Below are 22,790 nucleotides of genomic sequence, written 5' to 3'. Positions count from 1 at the left end.
TTCCCAAGCCTTATTAACTCTTAAACCCGTCGTCAACTTCCTCAAACCTTCCTCAACATCGCTCAGACCCACTAAATTGCTCTGTATCCTAACAGCTGTTCTTTCTCCTTTTCCTAATTTCTTACAAGAAAATTCAAGTTATATTTATTGACATGTATTATTACTATTTATACACACATTTCACTCCATTATTTTAACTAAAATATTTACTTAACAAAATATCTTTTAGAAAATAAGCCTTTTAATTGATTTCAATAATGATTCCCAGGTACCTCAGGAAAACAAAGTTTCAAAAAATGTGTCCAGTCAATGATTTCCCCAATGAAGAGTTTGCGTGGGCACTAAGACTGTCCACCTGCGCGGCTCATATGTCCTTATTGTGTCAACTTCCTCCTATTGAAGTCCAATCTACACCGGTACATGTTCAGAAGAACTGTTCCCGAAACTAGGTTGAACTGATCAATAGTTAATTTCTTACCTACACATTGTATTTAGGGATCTTATATCTGGGAATTTCAAAAACTCTTCATTGTGGAACTCACAGCTACCAAACGACCCTTTAATTTCCTGGAGTATCTGGTTATCTATTGAAGACTCTGTATAGGAAGTTGAAGAAAGTGTTTTGTGATAATTATATAATGTTTTATATTAATACTAGCATTAGAAGTAGTTTGTATACAGACTGAGCAGATTAGATTTAGCAGCACAAGTAAAGGGTCAACAAGGTTGGTTTGTTAGAAACTCCTGTCAGAAATGAAAGATCACCCAGTGCCGAAATAGCCTACAGATGTCTGCTGAGAATTTGTTTATGACTTAATCGTTTCTCCAGATAGGCAGGAATTGTTTCTGTTAACGAGCGATTGACACTAGGTAAATGACGACCGTGGGATCGCATCTTCCTAGTGCACATCAAAGACGGACATCTGCTTTGGATCCATCACCTCTTCACGGGAGGACAGATCATAAAACGGACCCGGACCTGTATCTTCTGATTGGATGAACGGCCATAAGATGTTACGTCATTTTCCTATAAAGCTGCACTCATGTTGGTAAACATTAAGTTCTCACTGAAGGAATTATTCCTGACGTGGGGCTTCCGAGCGGCTCGATTAAAGTTCTATTTGCTTTATCTCCACGATTTCTCCACTTATTTCCGAGACGGTTCTACATCTATGTATTCATATCTTCACCATATTTTACTGTTTCCTCAGATTCCCATTTCAGAAATTAGCTCAAATTCAATTTTCAACATTTTATTTTGTATTTCTGGGTTGTAAAATAGTATTTTATTTTTATTTTCTCCTTTAAATGGTTCAATGTTAATTTAGCTCACTTCTTCAATGCTTGTCATTTTATATTTCTATTGTATCCTTCAAATTCGTACCCTTTGACTACTTCACTCATCTTAAATCCAAGGTCTAATTTATTTCAGGTATTTTATGCTGGCCCCAAACATTTTCTGAAAATAAGACTATAATATATCACTATTCTGTTTACATTCTCCTGCCTGGATTTTACATCAGGCTGTCAGGGCTGCACCAGAGTGCTGCTCCTGTGGATTTCAGCCTTTCATTTCCGTTTAATTTGACTTTATAGAATTTGTCCATAATATGATTTTTAACAAACAAATCCTTGTCCTTCTGGGTCTTAGACGACACCATTACTATTTATTTACTTTATTATTACTTTATTTTTATTATTTAGTGTATATTGTGTATTACTTTAACATTATTCTCATAATAGAATATATAATTTATTTATAATTTGTGATGCCTTATGCACTCTATATGCACTCTATATACAGTTAAATGTTTAGATCCAGCCTGGAGCTGAACCTCTGGAGCCACTGGGGAGCTGTTCAGTTGACGGGAGCTCTCTGACTCTATTTTAAATCTATATGTGTTTGTTTGTGGGATTATGTGTATTTGATTACATGTTTTCATTGTTTAAACTTGGTTTTATACAAGTCCTTGCCAATAGTAACAATGTCTTTGCTTTAATTTATGAATTTATGGTTAGACTTAAACATACTGCTATTAATCAGTCTGTGTAACAGGGCCAAGTGAGTGATTGATTGATTGGATTTTGCTGATCCTATTAGCTATATTCCAATCAATTGATCTAAAACAGCAATTAACCCGTTTTTTTTTTGTTTTTTTTTGGCTTGTTGTGAATTTTGGCTTTACATTGAAGAGTTTGTATTGTGTTCTTTTGTAGTTGAAATTGCGGTTGGAAGATCGTATTTTTTTTTCGCCACACTGCTCGGCCGCACCACTCGCACTGACTGAATGTTGTGTTGAGGTGTGTGTGCTGCACCAAACGGGAGCACCGGGACAATGTCATCATACGCAGCACATCAACACAACATTCATACTTTTATTCTGTCTTTTTTTTTTTTTTTGGCTTGTTGTGAATTTTGGCTTTACATTGAAGAGTTTGTATTGTGTCCTTTTTTAGTTGAAATTGCTGTTGTAATTGTGGTAACTTATATTGGTGTGTTTATTGTATGGTTTATCTGATGTTTATATTGTGGTTTCTTTTCACTTACATTGGTGTTTATTGTATGTTTTTTTTTAGTATTTCTTTAATGAAGGTCAATTGCGGTTTTATTATAATAATTGGTCGTATGTATTTGAGGGAGAAATTAACTTAACTGTTTAATGGATATTGACTTTTTATGGATTGTTTAGTGATACTGTGATTGTTATTCTATTTGCCTAAATTGCACATTGTGTACCCAGCGTATTAAATTGGTTATTAAAAAGACTTGGTTATATACTTCCTCTTGGCTTTTCACTCTCCCTTTAACATCACTAATTTTAGCTTCCAGGGTTATTCGACCGGACCGTCCGGTAAACCAAAGGTGGTGGCAGCTACACGCTCCTCTGTCAAATCCAGTTAGGACACGACCTTACTAGGACAGGTTTCGTTTCAGTACATATTGATGATCCTGTACTGTTATCCTAACCAACAAAGGCAGATGTGACAAATTAATGCATAACAATAATATTAGTAAATTGGGTTTGATGTATAAGGTGTTGTAGATTATGCAATAGATCTCAACGTAATTTACTGACAGACATCACTCTTTATCACTTTCACTTTTGAAGGAACTGCTTTGTATTCTGTGTATTGTTTTATTGTAGTGCTGCTTCCTTTCTTGGCCAGGTTTTACTTGCAAACGTGATTTTATTCTCAATGTAAGCTCAAAGTCAAATAGTTTAAATAAGAAAACAATGTATTGAAATGAGAACATCATGAACCTGTGTAATTGTGCTGAAGGACAAGCACTGAAAGCAGAGAGAATTTTGTGTTTGGCATTGAATAGCCTTAAAGAAAACTATGCCGTTTTTGGAAACTTTCATATTTAAGTTGAATGTAGGCAAAAACATTCCAGTCACTCTGAAGAGAGAATACAGTTTACTGTGCGAATAAGTAGCCCCTGAATTGAAGATAAAAATCAAAAGTGCTGTTCGTAATTAGTTTACACTTTTACATCAGATGTCTTGTTTTTGCGTTCCAAATTGAGGAGTTGTGGCATATAATGTAAATGAAGTTACTTCACTAGTAGTGCGATTTCTACGTTGTGTATGTGTGTTTGTATATATGAACTCATACATTTTTTAAAGATTGTATTTGGAAAACAAATTCAGGTATAGCACGTGTCCCCCTTTTGAATGGGTTCTATATATAACATTTTAAAACGAATGGTTCTGTGTAGAACGCTATGTTTGGGGGTTCTTCATGTAACCCCTTTGAAGGGGTTCTACATAGAACCATAAAGGGATCCACCAGAGCGATTACTCGAGGAACCCTTTATGGTTCTGTGCAGAACAATATCTTCTAAGAGTGTGGAGTGTCGCCACACAATTTCTCTCAGAGGGCTTTTGACCAATGGCAATCCAATCCTGAATGACATCACCACTATCCTGTTGTACTTTATGCGAGAGATGTATTAAGTAGTTTATAATGAGAAGAATAACAATAATCACCTGTTTTTCATAGTTGCCTATAGGTTTTGTATCCATTGTCTCCTTCATATTAGGAAAGGAAGTTGATCCATAGCCTACTCAGAGACAACTGAGAGTTGGTCTCTGAGCAGCAGCACAAAGGGGTCGAGTCTCTCAATGTCCGTGTGTTGGAGATATTCCACCATATTGGTCCCAGCCTTTAAAACAATGTTAATGAAAGGTACTCACAGTCATTTTAAATATTACATCCTGTAGTGTTTCCTTTCAAAATATAATCTTATTATGACTTGAACTAAATAAATCCTTTGACCCACTAATACCAAATTACAGTTAGGGGGGCCACAGGTGTGATTTGAAAATACGATCTTCCATGTCTTTCTGTTGTGTTTTGACCTGGGGATCTGTAATTGTCCAAGTGGCTACTGCACATGTACTTATTTTATATTAAATGTGTTATTTAATTAGGCTTGGTTCTGGTGAGCATGTACAAGACGTCAGCTTTTTAAATAACTGTGTGTATTGGATCATACACATTTTAGAAATACTCTCTCAAACTTCCCGCATTGGTACCTCACCAGGGAGGTAGAAAAAAGCAATAGCATTGAAAAAGTGTGATTGTAGTTCTGCTCTTCTGCAATATATTTCTACAAGATCAAGAACGGGCTCTGAAAACACTGAGGGTACAGGACGAGGACAGCGAAGCAATGAGCAACACTTGATACAGGATAAGAGCAACGGATACTTAGAATTTATAGGTGTAGGCCCCGTAGTAAAATATTCCCATCCGTTTTCATGGTACAATACTTTGATAATGACCCCCAATAGTCTTTCAAATGCCTGAATATCTGAAAAACATTTTTTTTTTCTGAATTGAAAACCCTAGCTGGCTATGCATTCGTTTGGCACCATCTAACATTTCGGAATCTGTGCATTCTTTACCCTTCCACAGGCGGTACACACTGGCAGCAAAACATAAATTGTTACCTTGGTTTATGTCTATTATTTTACAAAATAAAATACCTTTTAAGCGCCTCCGCGCACCACCACCACCTTGCATATTTCTAATCACAGTGACCGTTATTCGCAAACTCAAATGTGATAGAATTTTGTTGTGACTTTGTAGTAAATTAGCTATGCTCTCTAAGAAATCTGCAGCGTCCAGCTCCCCCACATTTCGACTCCTCGATTAGAAAGGATTATGTAATGACCCCGAGCTCGGTCTCAGCTGTACAAAATCATTAGGACCCACATTGTGTGATATTTCATTTAGCAATCCTTGCACAGCTCCATGCACAATACGGACAGCATTCATATAAGATTGTACCAGATCCAGGTTCACAAACCTGAATTCTTCATAAAACTCCATACCCCGAAACCTATTAATTTCTCGGTCATAGCGACGAATAATCTCCAAAAACCCCCGAGGAGGGTCTTCGCCAACGCCACCCTCAGCCATTTGTTCATCATTTTCATTATTCATCTCTAACATTGCAGCATCACCACCCCCGATCTGATTATCATTGTTATTAGCTACCGATGCTAGTTCCTTAGATACATCCTGATCTATATATTCCTGAATTTCCAAGTTTACCGGATGGCCTCCCGTCTGGAGAGTGTGCAACAGTGTCTGTGACCGTGCTAATTGTGACACATTTGTTCTAAATTTAAGCCTACGCAGCATTCTTTTCGCAGCATTAATTTTATTTCGCATTACCCCCCTAATTACACAAGCAGACTGACAGATTTTGTGCTTCTCCTTTTTCATTGTTTGTCAATTGTTGTTTTCAGAATTGGTTGTTTTTTGTAACAACCCTTCTCGATCTTGCAGAGACTGATTGATTCACAGTGTGAATTACAGATTCATCAAACTCTCATCAGAAACGGGGCAATTCCCTATTTGTTTTAACAAATTTGTCAAAACATGTATTATGCACTGAGCGGTGTTTAACGCCTCCACAAGCTGACTGCATATCTTGCTAAACACCAGGGCCCTACAATCACCAGGGGTCTGTATGTCAACACAGGGTGATTGATCACATTTCATCTCAGTATCCCCACTAGTGGTGGCTTTAACCGTGCTTTTACCCCGTTTACCTCTTTTTACAGTAGCGGAGCTCGGTCGGTTCACTTTCACACATTGCACCCCCACATCGGTGGTGTCGTGTGCCACCCGGTTTGTCTTACTCAGGGCTTTTCTGGGCGCTGTGTTTCCCCTTTGTGTGACTGGTGGCTGTCTCCCCCGCTGTAGAACGGACCTCCCTTTATCAGCACGATCGGATCTCTTCACCTGTTTTCCACTTGACAAGCCTCTCAAGCAGGGCAATGCAGGCTGTGCCGCATTTTTAGCTATAATAAAACAAACATGTCAATTACACTTTATACAGTGACTTTTCACTACATTTCGAACAAATACAAAATATATTATTATTATTATTATTATTATTATTAATAACATTGGTAAAAACGGTGAATGTTACACACCTCCATTCAAAGTTTGCTCTGTGACTTGGGGTGGGTGGGGGAGTGCTTAGTTATGTGGGTTAAACAACTGTCAAATCAAAAAACAAACATTGGTCCCATAAATGTACACAATATAATGTTTTAGAAGATGTAATTAATTTATAATATGTAACAACTTGTTCTATGGCATACCATGAAATCTGAATAAAACTGGCCATTAAACACATTGCTTTGGCCCACCTTCAGAACACGTGTCTCCTGCGGTTTGGAAGGCGCTGTTCGGGACGTAGGCATTGGGGGTTGCGAGTTCCACTCTCCGTGGTCCCCTGCGGGGTGCTCGGCCCGACAGTCTCGGCTCTGTTATTCTGTGCTGTAATATCTCGGTTCTCTCTCACCTTAAATTATACAAACCATGAACTATGCATGATATACTAACACTTTTAAACCCAACTCTATTACTATAAAAAACATTCTTACCATCAATACATGATAACGCATTTACTAGCTCTTCCTCATCAAATGGACCCCAGTCAGATGCCATTATGAAGAGTGTGTCCCTTCATATATTATATTGGATGTGTAAAATTAACTGCTTGGAGCGGCTTATTTATGGGGGGGCAAAATGGTATTTCATAATTTTTCTAAGAATCACACAAAATTGTATTCCACATAACATACCAGGAAACCGCCAAAAATGTTGTTCTTATTACAGAATTCAGTTGGGGCGGTATGTTGGGGTGTCTATTTCACTCCGATAAAGTTGATCTCCAACAGACATCTGTATCTATGCGTGCTATGGTCATGGTCTCACGTTCAAAACAACGTGTACACACTGGGTGAGGTGACCATTTGGAGAGATAAATTGTTATCACATATTTGTTATGGACACGAGCCTAATGGGTACAAATGACTGTACCCACGTGGCACCCATACACGCACCCAACTCCGCCCACACTCCTCCTCCTCTGTAGAGCCACTGCCCCCCATTTACCCACGTGTCCCCACACACGCCCCCAACCCCACCCACACCACGCCTCCTCTGTAGAGCCGCCGGCCACCATTTACAGTATAAAGAGCATGCTGGTAAACACAGAAAACATGTCACCCGTTCGGGACAGAACAGGTCTGCGGTAACTGGTGGAAACCCCCATAGCGCACTATGGCTACACCAGCTAAGAAGACACCCCCTAGCGACCACGCTGCTGATGAAGATGCGGGGGCACCTAACACAAAATTAAGATGGTCAGAAGACAGGGACCCAAAAGAGGTAACACTTTATTTTACTTTAAAAACGTGTTTAGAATATTATTATTAATTTTAAACGTATGCCGGTGTTTACATGCTGTTAGGCCGTATGTGTGTATATATAAATTTCAATGCAAAGTGAATTTAAATGCATGTTTTCTTCTTTGTATGTTTATCAAAAGAATAGTGTCAGCGCTCCTCCTCCGAGCCCCAGGGATGCTCTCCCAATGTCTGATGAAGACGAAGGTGTCAACACTGGTGATGAGTCTGAAGATGATGACAAGGACCATGAACATGGCAGGGAGGATAAAACCTCAGACACTGATGATGGAGTTGGACCATCAATGGAAAGAGAGGTAAATATAGAGGTCCTACAACTGTGTATAGTTGTGTACTTCTTTACTGACCGACACACATTACAGTTTTAAGTGTTATTTTCTTTTCTCTTCATTAGAATAGTGGAGTACCAGACACCAGTGATATGGATTCCTCTGTCAACTCTTTAAGACCCCGAACAAGATTGAACATTGCATGCTTCTGTTCTTGCCTTGCTAGAACCCACAAGAGTTTTGATTCAGACAGGGAAGTTCCGAGATATAATTGTAAAAACTATGATGATCATGTAACACTAGTGATGACACACACCATAAAGGGCATTATTGCGCTAGTGTTACAACATTGTATTGGCCGTGAATTAGTTGATAAGTGTGAGGCCTGTCTGATAGGTGACCCCAGCCAAGCACAGCATCTCTGTCTAACTTTAGATCACGAGCAAGGGAGTGTCTGGAGTAGTGTCGCTCTTATATGTAACAAAATAAGTGTCACCCACTTTCTAAATGTTGTGTTATGTGTTGCACGTGCCCTATGTGGGCTATGCATCACCAGACAGACTGAGAAAGAAGTGAAATCTCTTTTGCATAGCTTAGAAACATGCACTCTACCTTCGAGATGGTTAAGTGACTTGTTGGAAAGTGTAGATGAGTAAGTGATACAATTAATTGAGAAGGTTATAAATAACAAGCCTTATAAGATGTTTTACAAATTTGTTTTGCAATAAGACATTATATATATTTTTTCCAGAGAAAGAAAACTCCTGCTGCCGTGGGTTTATGTATACGTATGTTTGAGGAATCTCTGCTTGAAGATGCCATCCTCACTCTAATAGCTCACAAGTTTGGTGATTTGTATGACACTAGTAATCCTAATGTGACATTGCTGGTTGAGGATATTGTGAAAACAGTGGATGCCCTCCCCAACATGCTCAAGAGAATGCTGTATAAAGATCCACGTCCTGGTGTACCTGCTTTTACAGCTGTTCAAAAAGTTCTCCAGAGTTCTTTTGGAAACACCATCCCTATCATGACCAAGTCCAATATATATGTGTGTATTTAAAACTTGTATTTTTTAATTTACTAAAACAGTATCATAAGACAATATAACCTTAAAAACACAGTTTATGCTATAAAACATTACACCTCCACACAAGCAGGGTGAGGTACACTCGGACCCTCACCATGATGGATGTCACCCTAGCAAAATGGCTACCATCTTACCAAATGACCTATGACCTTACAAATGGTAACAAAATGGCTCCCATCTTACCAGATGACCTATGACCTTACAAATGGCTGACATCCAATATGGCCGATATCATCCAAGATGGCTGACAAGGGAGGGTAAAAGGGTAACCCTGGGGGTGATGGGAAGGAGAGAGAAGTTCCGGTTCAAAGGTGGGGGTAACCGGAAGGTGAGGTGGGCCTTCCGGTCTATGGTACGTAGGGAGGGCGGGACTTCCGGCTGTCAAAATTGTAAGTGATGCTGCCATCATACCGTTTGACATTGTCTCCAAGGTTCTCATCGTGAATAACAAACAAAATTCAAACTACCTTCTGGCCTGACCTTCTAGCTTGACCTAATCTTTCTTAAGTATACAAGAGAGAAAAACAGGTGTGAGAAAAGAATTTCTAACTTTCCTTCCATACATACATACATACATACATACATACATACATACGGAAAATAAATAATAGAATTTTGAATCACAATAAGATGTTATCAAGTACAGAAAAAGAAAATGTAATAAAATGTGATCTTAAATACATACAAATAAAGAAAATTGGTTTACTATTTCCAGATTCCTTTTTTGAAATACAATGACATGCATTACAAATGAGTATTTACATTATATTTACAGCCGGTGCTCGTGTGTCACTGTGTCCCTCAGGCTGTGGTAGGCGCTGACATATTGGGCAGCCAGGGTGGCTGTGTGTCCCTCCCCCAGGAGGACTGACCGTTTTTCTTTTTTCTAAGTTTTGTCACAGGTTGGGTGGGCATCCATTATGTTGTTACAGAATGTGTCCCTTATTTTGGGCTAAAGCTTTCCGTGGAGGGGAACGTGGATCAGTTTGTACCATTTTTGGGAAGATCTGCCTTGTTGGGGCGGAGCTGTGATCCAGGTGAACAGCAGATCGGGCATAGGTGGGCATGTGGGCAGAGGAGTAGGAAGGCCGGTCAAGCAAATAAGCTTGCTAAGGTACGCAGCAGCAGCAAGCAGCCCCCCCATCCAGCCAGCCAGCCAGTCTGGCTAGCAGTGACTGAGTGGTTGACAGACGGCAAGCAACGGAATGTACGTGCTCTGTGATGTCATAGCAGTCAGCTGAGAGAGGCTCGTGATGTCATCGCTGAGCTGTCTGTCTGTCTGTCTGTCTCTCTCTCTCTCTCTCTCTCTCTCTCTCTCTCTCTCTCTTCCTCTCAATTCAATTCATTTGTATTGTCAAAGCAATTGGACATACATACATACATACATACATACATATATATATATATATATACATACATACAAACATCCATACATGCTAGAAAGTCATTACTATGTTATCTTAAAGGCTAACTAAGCATAACATATATCATTATAGAACAGAGTTCATAGGTCAACACATGGTTTTAGGGAACAGGCTCGTAGGTCATACCGTTTGACATTGTCTCCAAGGTTCTCATCGTAAATAACAAACAGAAATCAAACTATCTTCTGGGCTGATCTTCTAGTTTGACCGTATCTTTCTTAAGTATACAAGAGAGAAAAACAGGTGTAAGAAAATAATTTCTAATTTTCCTTCTACACATATATACATACATACATACATATGTAGCGTTATGTTGGGTGTATTTGGATAAGAGCATTTGGGCTCTGAGCTGAAGCACGGATCTAAAGAAGACCTCTCCCCCCCCCAAAGTTATCAGATTTCCTTAGCTCATCAGCTTGGAACTGGTTTGCATCAAAGTGACAGTTTTGGGGAGGATGGCACCGAGAAGAGGCCAAATAGTTTGGAATTCTGCTATGAGATGTCTGGAGAAAGGGGCCTGTAGGTGATAAAAACTCTTTGAAGTGGATGAGAGCCGAAATCCCGACATAGAGCTACGAACCCGGGCCAACCGGCATTTCCAAAAGATGGCATGGATTGACATCAGTCATAAATCAAGCCCCCCTCCAATAGGACACTGGGGGCTGAAACCGAAATCCAATCTCAAGAACTCAGGGACCAATCACCTACTGATCTGACAGACTTTAAGGAACAGCGGACAGTCTTTCTCTCTCTCTTTCTCTCACCTGAACCAGAAACTCGCTGCCACAGCTCAACCTGTAGCTCTGTTGCCAGAACCGGAATCAGAAACCAACCAAGTCTTTGCCGGCAACAGAAGAGTTAAACTGGGAGAAGGAGATTGAGCCGTACGAAGAATTCTTTTAAAGGACTTTATTAAATAAATAACTTTACAGACCCACCTGATCAGTGGAGTTTTACAGCTGGACAATTGACTAAGTCGACTGAATACGAAAGTGTCAGTCACTTAAATAGCTATTTGAGTCTTAAGAAACTTGACCCTTGGAATAAACAGGGCCCTGCTTTCCTCAAAGACTTTGTCTTCAAGTAACTACGGTGGAACCCTGCTTACAAAGAAGATTTTGTGCACAACCTTGGAGCATTCAAACCAGTGGAAAATCTGTTTGGAAAAGACTCTACATTCCCGAAACCCCAACTTACAGGTGCATCGACTGAGTGGAAGTTCTTGGACAAAGCCGAACCAGACTGCCTTTGTTCCAAACCACACAGACCTCGTGCCGAGTGCTGTTATCTGAGCCCGAAGGCAGAGAGGCCTCTCTGCGACGAAGTTCACATAAGTTTAACAGTTTGGAGTTTGTGATTCATGACATTTGAGAAATCAATTAGAAATGTTAATCTGTGATTCATAACTCTAGAATGTGTAATATCATTTAGTTTTCTTAAATATAAATGTGTGTTGCATTAAACTGTTTTGTTGATAATTTTAGAAATAAAATCTGTCAACCCCGAGAAATATCTTCTCATTCCTGTTTAACTGTTTAGTCTGAAATTGACACAAGTTAATAGACATTAGATTATTGGTGGCCCTGCCTATCCTTAATCATTGAATAATAATCAGTTAAGGGAAATTGTGGTAACAAATAGGATCTTTCTCGGCACCTAAACGTAAATGAGACTGATATATATATAACGAGAAGTTACCCGACATAAAAACTAACCTGCGTAGTTATTTAATGTCTGACTAATAATACTAACGAGAGACTCACCTTCGTCTTACTAACCGGTATTGTAGTCAATGTGTTTATAACCTTTTTTGTTTAACGATTTGTTAAACGGAATGTACGTGCTCTGTGCTGTCATAGCAGTAAGCTGAGAGAGGCTCGTCATGTCATCGCTGAGCTGGCTGGCTGGCTGGCTGGCTCTGTGTGTGTGTGTGTGTGTGTGTGTGTGTGTATGTGTGTCTCTCTGTCTGTCTGTCTGTCTGTCTCTCTCTCTCTCTCTCTCTCCCTCTCAATTCAATTCATTTGTATTGTCAAAGCAATTGGACATGCATACATACATACATACATATATATGGAAAATAAACAATATGTGTACATCTCTTTCGGCATTAGTGGTGCCCTCACAGATGTGCAAGTTACATGACAGACAGACAGACAGACACACACACACTTTCACACACAGACAGACAGACAGACAGACAGACACACGCATATTATGGGTCTTTGTTGGGTAGTGAAATGGGTAGCATCAGTCGCAGTGTGGGTAATGTCAGGGAGCCAATCATAGTCCCCATTATTTGCATATCGTGGCGCAAAGCATTCTGGGAAAAGCAACTAAACCCGTTTAGTCATGTATTTGTCCATAGTTTACACATGAGATGAAAGAGACAGTATGACGTATTGAGCACCTGGGATTCCTCATGTGTATGTGAGGGGCAGAGGAACCGGATCCCAAGTGTGCGTCCCAGGTGCTATAGGTTTCAAAGCATGCAGGGGAATAGGCACCCCACCCTGACACCTACAGAAGACTGGATAGGGAGATATAAATAGCAATGGGGAGACTCTTGTACTTGGTGTGGCTCTATCCATATAGTGGGGCCAGCAGCCACTTAGCAGGTGCAGCAATAGAAGCTCAGCCTGGGGAGACTGGATTTAGCATTTCCTCTCCATTTTGATAACTATCCATAATCATTTCTGCAAAATACTTCTATGATACCTATGTATGTTTTTTACTTGTACTATATTATACTATCAAGTATCAGTGTACACATACAATTTGACCTGTTACATTAATACAGAGGCCACGGAAGGCCAGATCACTAATAGCCACTGTCCCCTGATATTACACTTTTTCACAATCACTTTGGCACTCATTTCAGAACCTTGATGTCATTTTTCAAAACTCTAGACACTAAACTCACACCCGATGATCAAAATGCACATTTTTCAAAACTCTAACACTTTTTTACAATTGCTTGGATACAATACACATCAACCTCAGATCATTTGTTCATTGAACTAAAATGACACAACTTACATCAAAGTATTACCATTTCAAAATGCAATTCACACATTACATCTGAGATCACTGTCTATTCATTTCATTACAGAGATCTAACTATCAATTGATACAGCTGCTCAAAATGATAAGTGACTGTTGCATTACTCTTAATGCATAGTTTTATGGAAACTGACAAACAGTATTCCATGTTTCGATCATGAAAGTTTCAGGATAATGAGATCCATTGACACCAATAACCGAGGAGCATGGTTTCTTAGGGTTACCATAGACTTGACTGTGTCTTCTTGTTTGTGAAGGAACAGGACTGTGTTTTCCTGTCTGGGTTCCCGCAGGCTTAAGTGGGTTTGACCTACTATTAGAAAAAAAAAAAAAAAAAAGGAGCGCTAATTAATTGTTCAATATCTGATACGCCGGTGATAATATAAAATAACGTGTTTATAGTTCATAGAAGTTTATAGTGTTTATGGTAAATGAAGAAAAGTCATTAAGTTATATACAAGTTCTATAAATGCAAACATTGAAAAGCATGTTTGTTGTTATTCCTATATAGGATTTAGTATTATTTGTGTTTTCTTGTTTTTTGCTATGTTTTCTCCCCTGTCGTTTATTGTTATTTTGCGGGCTTGCACGCCTTGGTTGTTGTGTACAAAACGATACATAGAAAATGGGAAAACGTGTTACTGTGTGGGAACAGCTCTAGTAAGACGGGCGACCCGCCACTTAAAGGTACACATGTAAGGTACATGTATGATAACTATGGAGTGAAGCGGTGCGTTTGACTGGACAATAGGTGACAGAAAATTAAGGTTTCCAGAAGATGGGACTTTTGATTCAGATAGACTTGAGCACCTAAAAACGGTTCTGCAAAATAGGAATACAAAGCATTAAGAAATGAGAAACCAAAGCTAGCTATCTTAAAACATTTGTTAGAGAAAAGAAAGAAAAGACAACAGGCATAATTCAATCTGAATGCCCCGAAGACAAATTAAAAATATATATATATATATGTTTTTCAGTATAAATGACAGTCCTCAAGATACTGAAGGAAAATTACTAGATAAGTAATAAATAAGGGTAGTTTGAGACACTGCAGGTCAATATGACATGCCAACCAAAACCATGGTATCTGAATTTACTATGGATATAAATTAATATGTGTCTCTTTGTATGTTTGTACGTTTTCAGTTTGCGCAAGGTAAATGTCCATATTTTGACTTTTTCATGTACTGTATAGTCCAGAATATGACTAAGAGAGTCATAAGTCACAAATAGTTACAGAATGATAGCTAAAAAACGCCAGTTAAATATGTTGTAATAACAGACCTACAAGAAAGTCAGCATTTAACTGTACACAGAATGCTATTGCAAACAGAAATAATAATACAAAATTAAGTTATTTAAATAGGTCTTACGAATACAGAAGTTAAAAGTAACATGTTAGAAATGGAATTAGAGCCAAATTTAGAAATAGGAATCCGAGGCAACCACAAACATTCGGTGAAGGTTTCTTACATATTGATAAATAGATAACCAGATACTCCAGGAAATTAACGATGTGCTCATTTGGAAGCTATGAGTTCCACAATGAAGAGTTTTTAAATCCCTAGTAATAGATCCCTAAATACAATGTGTAGGTAAGAAATTAACTATTGATCAGTTCAATCTGGATTCGGGAACAGTTCTTCTGAACCTGTACTGGTGTAGATTGGACTTCAATAGGAGGAAGTGACACAATAAAGACATGAGCCGCGCAGGAGGACAGTCTTAGTGCCCACGCAGGTTCTTAGTTGGGGAAATCATTGACTGGACACATTTTTTGAAAATGTGCTTTCCTGAAGTACCTGGACATCATTATTGAGATCAATGAAAAGGCTTATTTTCCAAAGATTAAATACATTCATTAACTACAATAATGTAGTGAAATGTATATAAATAGTAATAATACAAATCGATCAAATATAACTTGCATTTTCTTGTAAGAAATTAGGAATAGGAGAAAGAACAGCTGTTGGGATGCAGTGCGATGTTATCCAAAATTGAAAGCGGTTGAGAAAGGAGAGTTTGTTCTGTGTGAGACAAATGTACTGCCACGAGAGACTCTGATGGTGATTGACTGGAATATGAGGGAAAATAATGAAGTTACTACAGGTATAACTAAAGGTGTAACATAACTAATTTAATGAAACATAGTCATGGCAAGTTATAAAACTGTTTGGAAATAGTCCTTTCACAAACAGAAATACCCTATCAATTAGGAAGAGGGGGGCAGGGGGCAAGGGCCGTATGTGCTCCTCTGCTCCCCCTGTTCGCCTGAGCAGACAAGCAGCCTGAGATGAGAGAGAGAGAGAGAGAGAGAGAGAGAGAAGTCAGAGACAAGGCAGAGACTGTAAGTACGTGTAAGGGTTCATAACTTATTACAAACAGAGCAAGAGTGTAATGAATGGTAATTTACACTGCTTGTATTAATAATGATAATAATATTGATGTTGATACAGACGAATACATCACATACTAGATGACAACCGCATAAAACTAATAATAATGAAAATAGGAATAATAGGAGTATGGAAATAATTTCAAATTATGGTTTATTGGTAAAAAATGAATTGAGAAACAAAGATTAATAACTGCCATCATTTACCCAACTACTATTAACTATGGTGTTGAAGGAGCTGCTGTAATAGTTATTGTAATGTTCTCAGGTATTTAAGTTAGATAAAAGGACAAAGATAAGCACATTGTTTTGAAACTTTGACAACTCCACACAAAAAGAGTATCTACACTAGGAAGTAAAGCTGATTCAATAAACACAGGAGATATGATGCTGCTGACGACAGCTGAGTGCTGTACTGAAATAATTTGATAAATGAGATAAATTGGAATCAAGATTATTATTATTTTGAATTGTCCCTTTACTAGAAACCTTATAGATTGTGCGAATGTCAACTAATGTGATAGAGATGCCTTTTATAAGGACGATCTCTGATGTTGTGTGAACCACACATTGTGTCTTCAGACTGATTTATTCCACATGGCAGATATGCATATTATGAATCGTGTCCTGAAGGAACCGATGTCTGACCCATATGGAGAAGATGCTGGTGTTCTTGTTGAGACACAGTAGGCCGAGGGCGCGGCTTTAAAGACAGCCTCACAGCAACTTGAACAGACCAATGCTGAGGTCCACTACGCTGAAGTGATGCTTGACTCAGTGGAGAAATAAGTTAAAATACTATAATTAAAGGTTTTCCAGATTATAGGAATCTACAATATATTGTGAAACTGCTCAGATGACGTCCGCAGTAGCACATATTCTTCTATTGATAGTTTAATTTATAATGTACTATTAGTGGAGATGTCACATTATTCAAATGAATAGAATGACAGCCATGAAGTCAGAATCAGTCCATTGCCCTTCACTTAAGATTTGTACAATGTATAATGTTTATAAATCAAAACGCAACAAATATATGTACAATACAGTTTACAAACTGAATTTGTAAAAAAGAATGTTTTGCTGACTTTTGTATTCTCTTTGAAGCAACAAAATGTATGTGTTATGTATGTCGTAACTAGGGTTTGACTTTTATGACCTGGGGCTGGATGAAATTTAATTTGAGATGCACTGTAAAAGCTCCAGGAAATTGCAACTGGCCACTGCACCTTCCATAAGAGAGCTCAAACATTTGCTAATGCATTGGTTGCCTCACAGGCACTCTTTCCCTGGTTTGCCCATGTGGCGCATGGTGTTGGCCACACGGGCAAAGGGGGGATGTGTGCATCAGTCTTTTAAATTGGTTTGCCCCAGGTTTTATAGTAACAGCTTAGCAATATTGTAGAACTTGCCACATTTGTCAAGCTCATAATCCTGCAATATGCAAATAGATTGTGTTCAAAAGCTTAAATGTTGTGGATATGAATATATACTTGTAATAATATATAGGTGTTCTAAATGGGTTGAAGCCTATCCCGTAGGAAGGCTGAAGTAGTAAAAGTAGCAAAAATACAGTTAAGGGATGTTATATGTAGATTTCGCATTCCAGGGAAATTTCCAGTGATAGGAACACTCACTTCACTGGGACAATAGTGCAGGAACTATGCAAAGCCCTGCGAGGTAAACAACATTTTCACTGCCCCATCAGGCTCAGTCAGCTGGAGCAGTGGAGAAACAAAATGGGATATTAAAGAATAAGCTGTCTAATATATGCAAACAAACAGGACTCAAACGTCCAGATCCCCTTCCTATAGTCCTAATGACAATGAAATCGTCAGCAAATTGAGAAAAACAGGTCTTTCTCCGTGTGAGATTATTATGGGATGACTTATGAGACTCTCCATCACTCCTCCATTGTCTGTAAGGGAAATGGACATCCACTTGATGGATGATGCTATGTTGTCTCTTTGTATGGGACTAACACGTGCTTTCGAAGCTGTCCATTCACAGATGAAAGCCGCCCAGACTGAACCATCCCAGCAGGTTTACCACCCCTTCCAGCAAGATGACTGTGTATATCAAAGCACACAAGAGAAAGTCCTCCCAACAGCCCAGGTGGACAGGGCCCTACCAGGTGCTCCTGACCACCCACACAGCTGTGAAGTGCCTAGGAACGACGACATGGATCCACTCCTCACACTGCAAACTTGCCAATCGAGGCGATCAGCACAACCCTGGTGGAGAACAGAGGGATAAAGGAATTGTTCTTCCACATCAGATTTGACATTACTGTATGTATGCAGGCCCTTGTAATTGCTTTTCCAATACTGTCAACTGGTTATTGATGATTGATTTCACATTGTGGTACGAGTATCGAGTGAAATGAGTGCTATCCACCTCAACAACACAGCGATAACATGGAGCCGGCAGGTGATCCAGGTCACAATAGAGGTCAAGCAGTGGGAGGAGGAAGACGTGGTGGTCAAAGGTGTAGCGTAAGGTACACTTATAAAATTCAATGAAAGAAGTGAATTTATAGTATCACCTTATCACGAATCCTGGAATCTTGTAGAACTCATTTTCTGTAATAATTGGATGCAGACACCAATTCCAAAGATATAAATTGTCAAATTTATTCAAAAACAAAGACTAAATGTAGCACTACACTAATTATACAAAAGGGAAAAACTAATTAAAATTCAACTCTAGATCAACAAATCAAAGACAAATCACTTCCGTGACCAAATCAAAGACCATGGGATCGCATATGATAACACACAAATCATTAAACAAAAAAGGTTATAAACACATTGACTACAATACCGGTTAGTAAGACGAAGGTGAGTCTCTCATTAGTATTGTTAGTCAGACATTCAATAACTACGCAGGTTAGTATTTATGTCAGGTAACTTCTCGTTATATATATATCAGTCTCATTAACGTTTAGGTGGAGAGAAAGATCCTATCATTACTTGTTACCACAATTTCCCTTAACTGATTATTATTCAATGATTAAGGATAGGCAGGGCCACCTATAATCTGGTGTCTATTAACTTGTGTCAATTTCAGACTAAACAGTTAAACAGGAATGAGAAGATATTTCTCGGCGTTGTCAGATTTTATTTCTAAAATTATCAACAAAACAGTTGAATGCAACACACATTTATATTTAAGAAAACTAAATGATATTACACATTCTAGAGTTATGAATCACAGATTAACATTTCTAATTGATTTCTCAAATGTCATGAATCATGAACTCCAAACTGTTAAACTTATGTGAACTTCGTCGCAGAGAGGCCTCTCTGGCTTCGGGCTCAGATAACAGCACACGGCACGAGGTCCGTGTGGTTTGGAACAAAGGCAGTCCGGTTCGGCTTTGTCCAAGAACTTCCACTCAGTCGATGCACCTGGAAGTTGGGGTTTCGCGAATGTAGAGTCTTTTCCAAACAGATTTTCCACTGGTTTGAAGGCTCCAAGGTAGTGCACAAAATCTTCTTTGTAAGCAGGGTTCCACCGTAGTTACTTGAAGACAAAGTCTTTGAGGAAAGCAGGGCCCTGTTTATTCCAAGGGTCAAGTTTCTTAAGACTCAAATAGCTATTTAAGTGACTGACACTTTCGTATTCAGTCGACTTAGTCAATTGTCCAGCTGTAAAACTCCACTGATCAGGTGGGTCTGTGAAGTTATTTATTTAATAAAGTCCTTTAAAATAATTCTTCGCTCAATCTCCTTCTCCCAGTTTAACTCTTCTGTTGCCGGCAAAGACTTGGTTGGTTTCTGATTCCGGTTCTGGCAACAGAGCTACAGGTTGAGCTGTGGCAGCGAGATTCTGGTTCAGGTGAGAGAGAGAGAGAGAGAAAGACTGTCCGCTGTTCCTTATAGTCTGTCAGATCAGTAGGTGATTGGTCCCTGAGTTCTTGAGATTGGATTTCGGTTTCAGCCCCAAGTGTCCTATTGGAGGGAGGCTTTATTTATGACTGATGTCAATCCATGCCATCTTTTGGAAATGCCGGTTGGCCTGGGTTCGTAGCTCTATGTCGGGATTTCGGCTCTCATCCACTTCAAAGAGTTTTTATCACCTACAGGCCCCTTTCTCCAGACATCTCATAGCAGAATTCCAAACTATTTGGCCTCTTCTCGGTGCCATCCTCCCCAAAACTGTCACTTTGATGCAAACCAGTTCCAAGCTGATGAGCTAAGGAAATCTGATAACTTTGGGGGGGGAGAGGTCTTCTTTAGATCAGTGCTTCAGCTCAGAGCCCAAATGCTCTTATCAAAATACACCCAACATAACGCTACATATGTATGTATGTATGTATATATGTGTAGAAGGAAAATTAGAAATTATTTTCTTACACCTGTTTTTCTCTCTTGTATACTTAAGAAAGATACGGTCAAGCTAGAAGGTCAGCCCAGAAGATAGTTTGATTTCTGTTTGTTATTTACGATGAGAACCTTGGAGACATTGTCAAACGGTATGACCTACGTGCCTGTTCCCTAAAACCATGTGTTGACCTATGAACTCTGTTCTATAATGATATATGTTCTGCTTAGTTAGCCTTTAAGATAACATTGTAATGACTTTCTAGCATGTATAGATGTATATATGTATGTATATATATATATATATATATATATATATATGTATGTATGTATGTCCAATTGCTTTGACAATACAAATGAATTGAATTGAGAGGAAGAGAGAGAGAGAGAGAGAGAGAGAAAGAGAGAGAGAGAGACAGACAGACAGACAGACAGACAGCTCAGCGATGACATCACGAGCCTCTCTCAGCTGACTGCTATGACATCACAGAGCACGTACATTCCGATGCTTGTCGTCTGTCAACCACTCAGTCACTGCTAGCCAGACTGTCCCTAAGACAAAGTGTACAATACTTCAATTATATCTCCTCCAGACTGAAACAGAGTATTACGAGCTACGATGAAGTTACCCAAGAGACGTATAAAGCTTGCAGCACCTGGTATTTCCAGGAGGTCACCCATCCAAGTACTGTCCAGGACCTGCCCCGTTCAGCTTACGCGATCTGACGAGATCGAGCGCGTTCAGGACGGTGTGGACACAAGCCGAGAGGCCTGGCTGCATGATGTCTCTTAATGGTTGGCGGGTATTGACGGAACTTCCAGCAAAAAAAAAAAAAAGAAAAACGGAGGGAAAAATATCAGTGCAGCAAAGGATGTTGAAAGTAGCCAGGTACGTGTACAATACTTCAATTATATCTCCTCCAGACAGAAAGAGAGTATTAAGAGCTACGATAAAGTTACCCAGCAGACGTAAAAAGCTGGCAGCACCTGGTATTTCCAGGAGATCTCCCATCCAAGTACTGACCAGGTCCTGCCCCGTTTCGTTTCCGAGATCTGACGAGATCGGGCGCGTTCAGGTCTGTGTGTCCGCAAGCCGAGATGCCTGGTTGCATGATGTCTCTTAAAGGCTGGCGGATATTGATGGAACTTCCAGAAAAAAGAAAAAATAAAAAGAAAAATGGCGGGAAAAATATCAGTGCAGCAAAGGGTGTTGAAAGTAGCCGGGTACGTGTACAATTCTTCAATTATATCTCCTCCAGACAGAAATAGAGTATTAAAAGCAACGATGAAGTTACCCAGGAGACGAAAAAGCTTGCAGCACCTGGTATTTCCAGGAGGTCACCCATCCAAGTACTGACGAGGCCCTGCACCGTTTAGCTTCCGAGATGTGATGAGATCGACCGCGTTCAGGACGGTGTGGCCGCAAGCCAAGCAGCCTGGCTGCATGATGTCTCTTAAAGGCTGGAGGGTATTGACGGAACTTCCGGCAAAAAAAAAAAGAAAAAAGAAAAATGGAGGAAAAAATATCAGTGCAGCAAAGGGTGTTGAAAGTAGCCGGGTATGTGTACAATTCTTCAATTATATCTCCTCCAGACTGAAAGAGAGTATTACGAGCTACGATGAAGTTACCCAAGAGACGTATAAAGCTTGCAGCACCTGGTATTTCCAGGAGGTCACCCATCCAAGTACTGACCAGGACCTGCCCCGTTCAGCTTACGCGATCTGACGAGATCGAGCGCGTTCAGGACGGTGCGGACACAAGCCGAGAGGCCTGGTTGCATGATGTCTCTTAATGGTTGGCGGGTATTGACGGAACTTCCAGCAAAAAAAAAAAAAAGAAAAACGGAGGGAAAAATATCAGTGCAGCAAAGGATGTTGAAAGTAGCCAGGTACGTGTACAATACTTCAATTATATCTCCTCCAGACAGAAAGAGAGTATTAAGAGCTACGATATAGTTACCCAGGAGACGTAAAAAGCTTGCAGAACCAGGTATTTCCAGGAGGTCCCACATTCAAGTAATGACCAGGCCCTGCCCCGTTTAGCTTCCGAGATCTGACGAGATGGGGCGCGTTCAGGACGGTGTGGTTGCAAGCCAAGAGGCCTGGCTGTATGATGTCTCTTAAAGGCTGGAGGGTATTGATGGAACTTCCAGCAAAAAAAAAAAAAAAAAGAAAAACGGAGGGAAAAATATCAGTGCAGCAAAGGGTGTTGAAAGTAGCCGGGTACGTGTACAATTCTTCAATTATATCTCCTCCAGACTGAAAGAGAGTATTAAGAGCTACGATGAAGTTACACAGGATACGTAAAAAGCTTGCATCACCTGGTATTTCCAGGAGGTCACCCATCCAAGTACTAACCAGGCCCTGGCCCGTTTAGTTTCCAAGGTCTGACGAGATCGGGCGCGTTCAGGACGGTGTGGCCGCAAGCCAAGAGGCCTGGATGCATGATGTCTCTAAATGGCTGGAGGATATTGACAGAACTTCCAGCAAA

The 22,790-nt window shown here is 39.7% G+C and overlaps 6 pseudogenes; all 6 read right to left on the bottom strand.

Moving 5' to 3' along the window:
- Positions 1-20,943: 20,943 nt before the first annotated feature.
- LOC136720367 (uncharacterized) lies at positions 20,944-21,062 on the bottom strand (annotated as a pseudogene).
- A 212-nt stretch (positions 21,063-21,274) lies between these two features.
- Positions 21,275-21,393, bottom strand: LOC136720379 (uncharacterized; annotated as a pseudogene).
- Positions 21,394-21,608: 215 nt separating this feature from the next.
- On the bottom strand, positions 21,609-21,727 carry LOC136720368 (uncharacterized; annotated as a pseudogene).
- Positions 21,728-21,943: 216 nt separating this feature from the next.
- On the bottom strand, positions 21,944-22,062 carry LOC136720374 (uncharacterized; annotated as a pseudogene).
- Positions 22,063-22,274: 212 nt separating this feature from the next.
- LOC136720387 (uncharacterized) lies at positions 22,275-22,393 on the bottom strand (annotated as a pseudogene).
- Positions 22,394-22,608: 215 nt separating this feature from the next.
- Positions 22,609-22,727, bottom strand: LOC136720309 (uncharacterized; annotated as a pseudogene).
- Between the last annotated feature and the right edge of the window lie 63 nt (positions 22,728-22,790).

Source organism: Amia ocellicauda, unplaced genomic scaffold (assembly GCF_036373705.1).
Source record: "Amia ocellicauda isolate fAmiCal2 unplaced genomic scaffold, fAmiCal2.hap1 HAP1_SCAFFOLD_103, whole genome shotgun sequence".
Lineage (NCBI taxonomy): Eukaryota > Metazoa > Chordata > Actinopteri > Amiiformes > Amiidae > Amia > Amia ocellicauda.
Note: the sequence above shows the minus strand (reverse complement) of the source record. Positions and strands in the feature narration are given on the sequence as shown.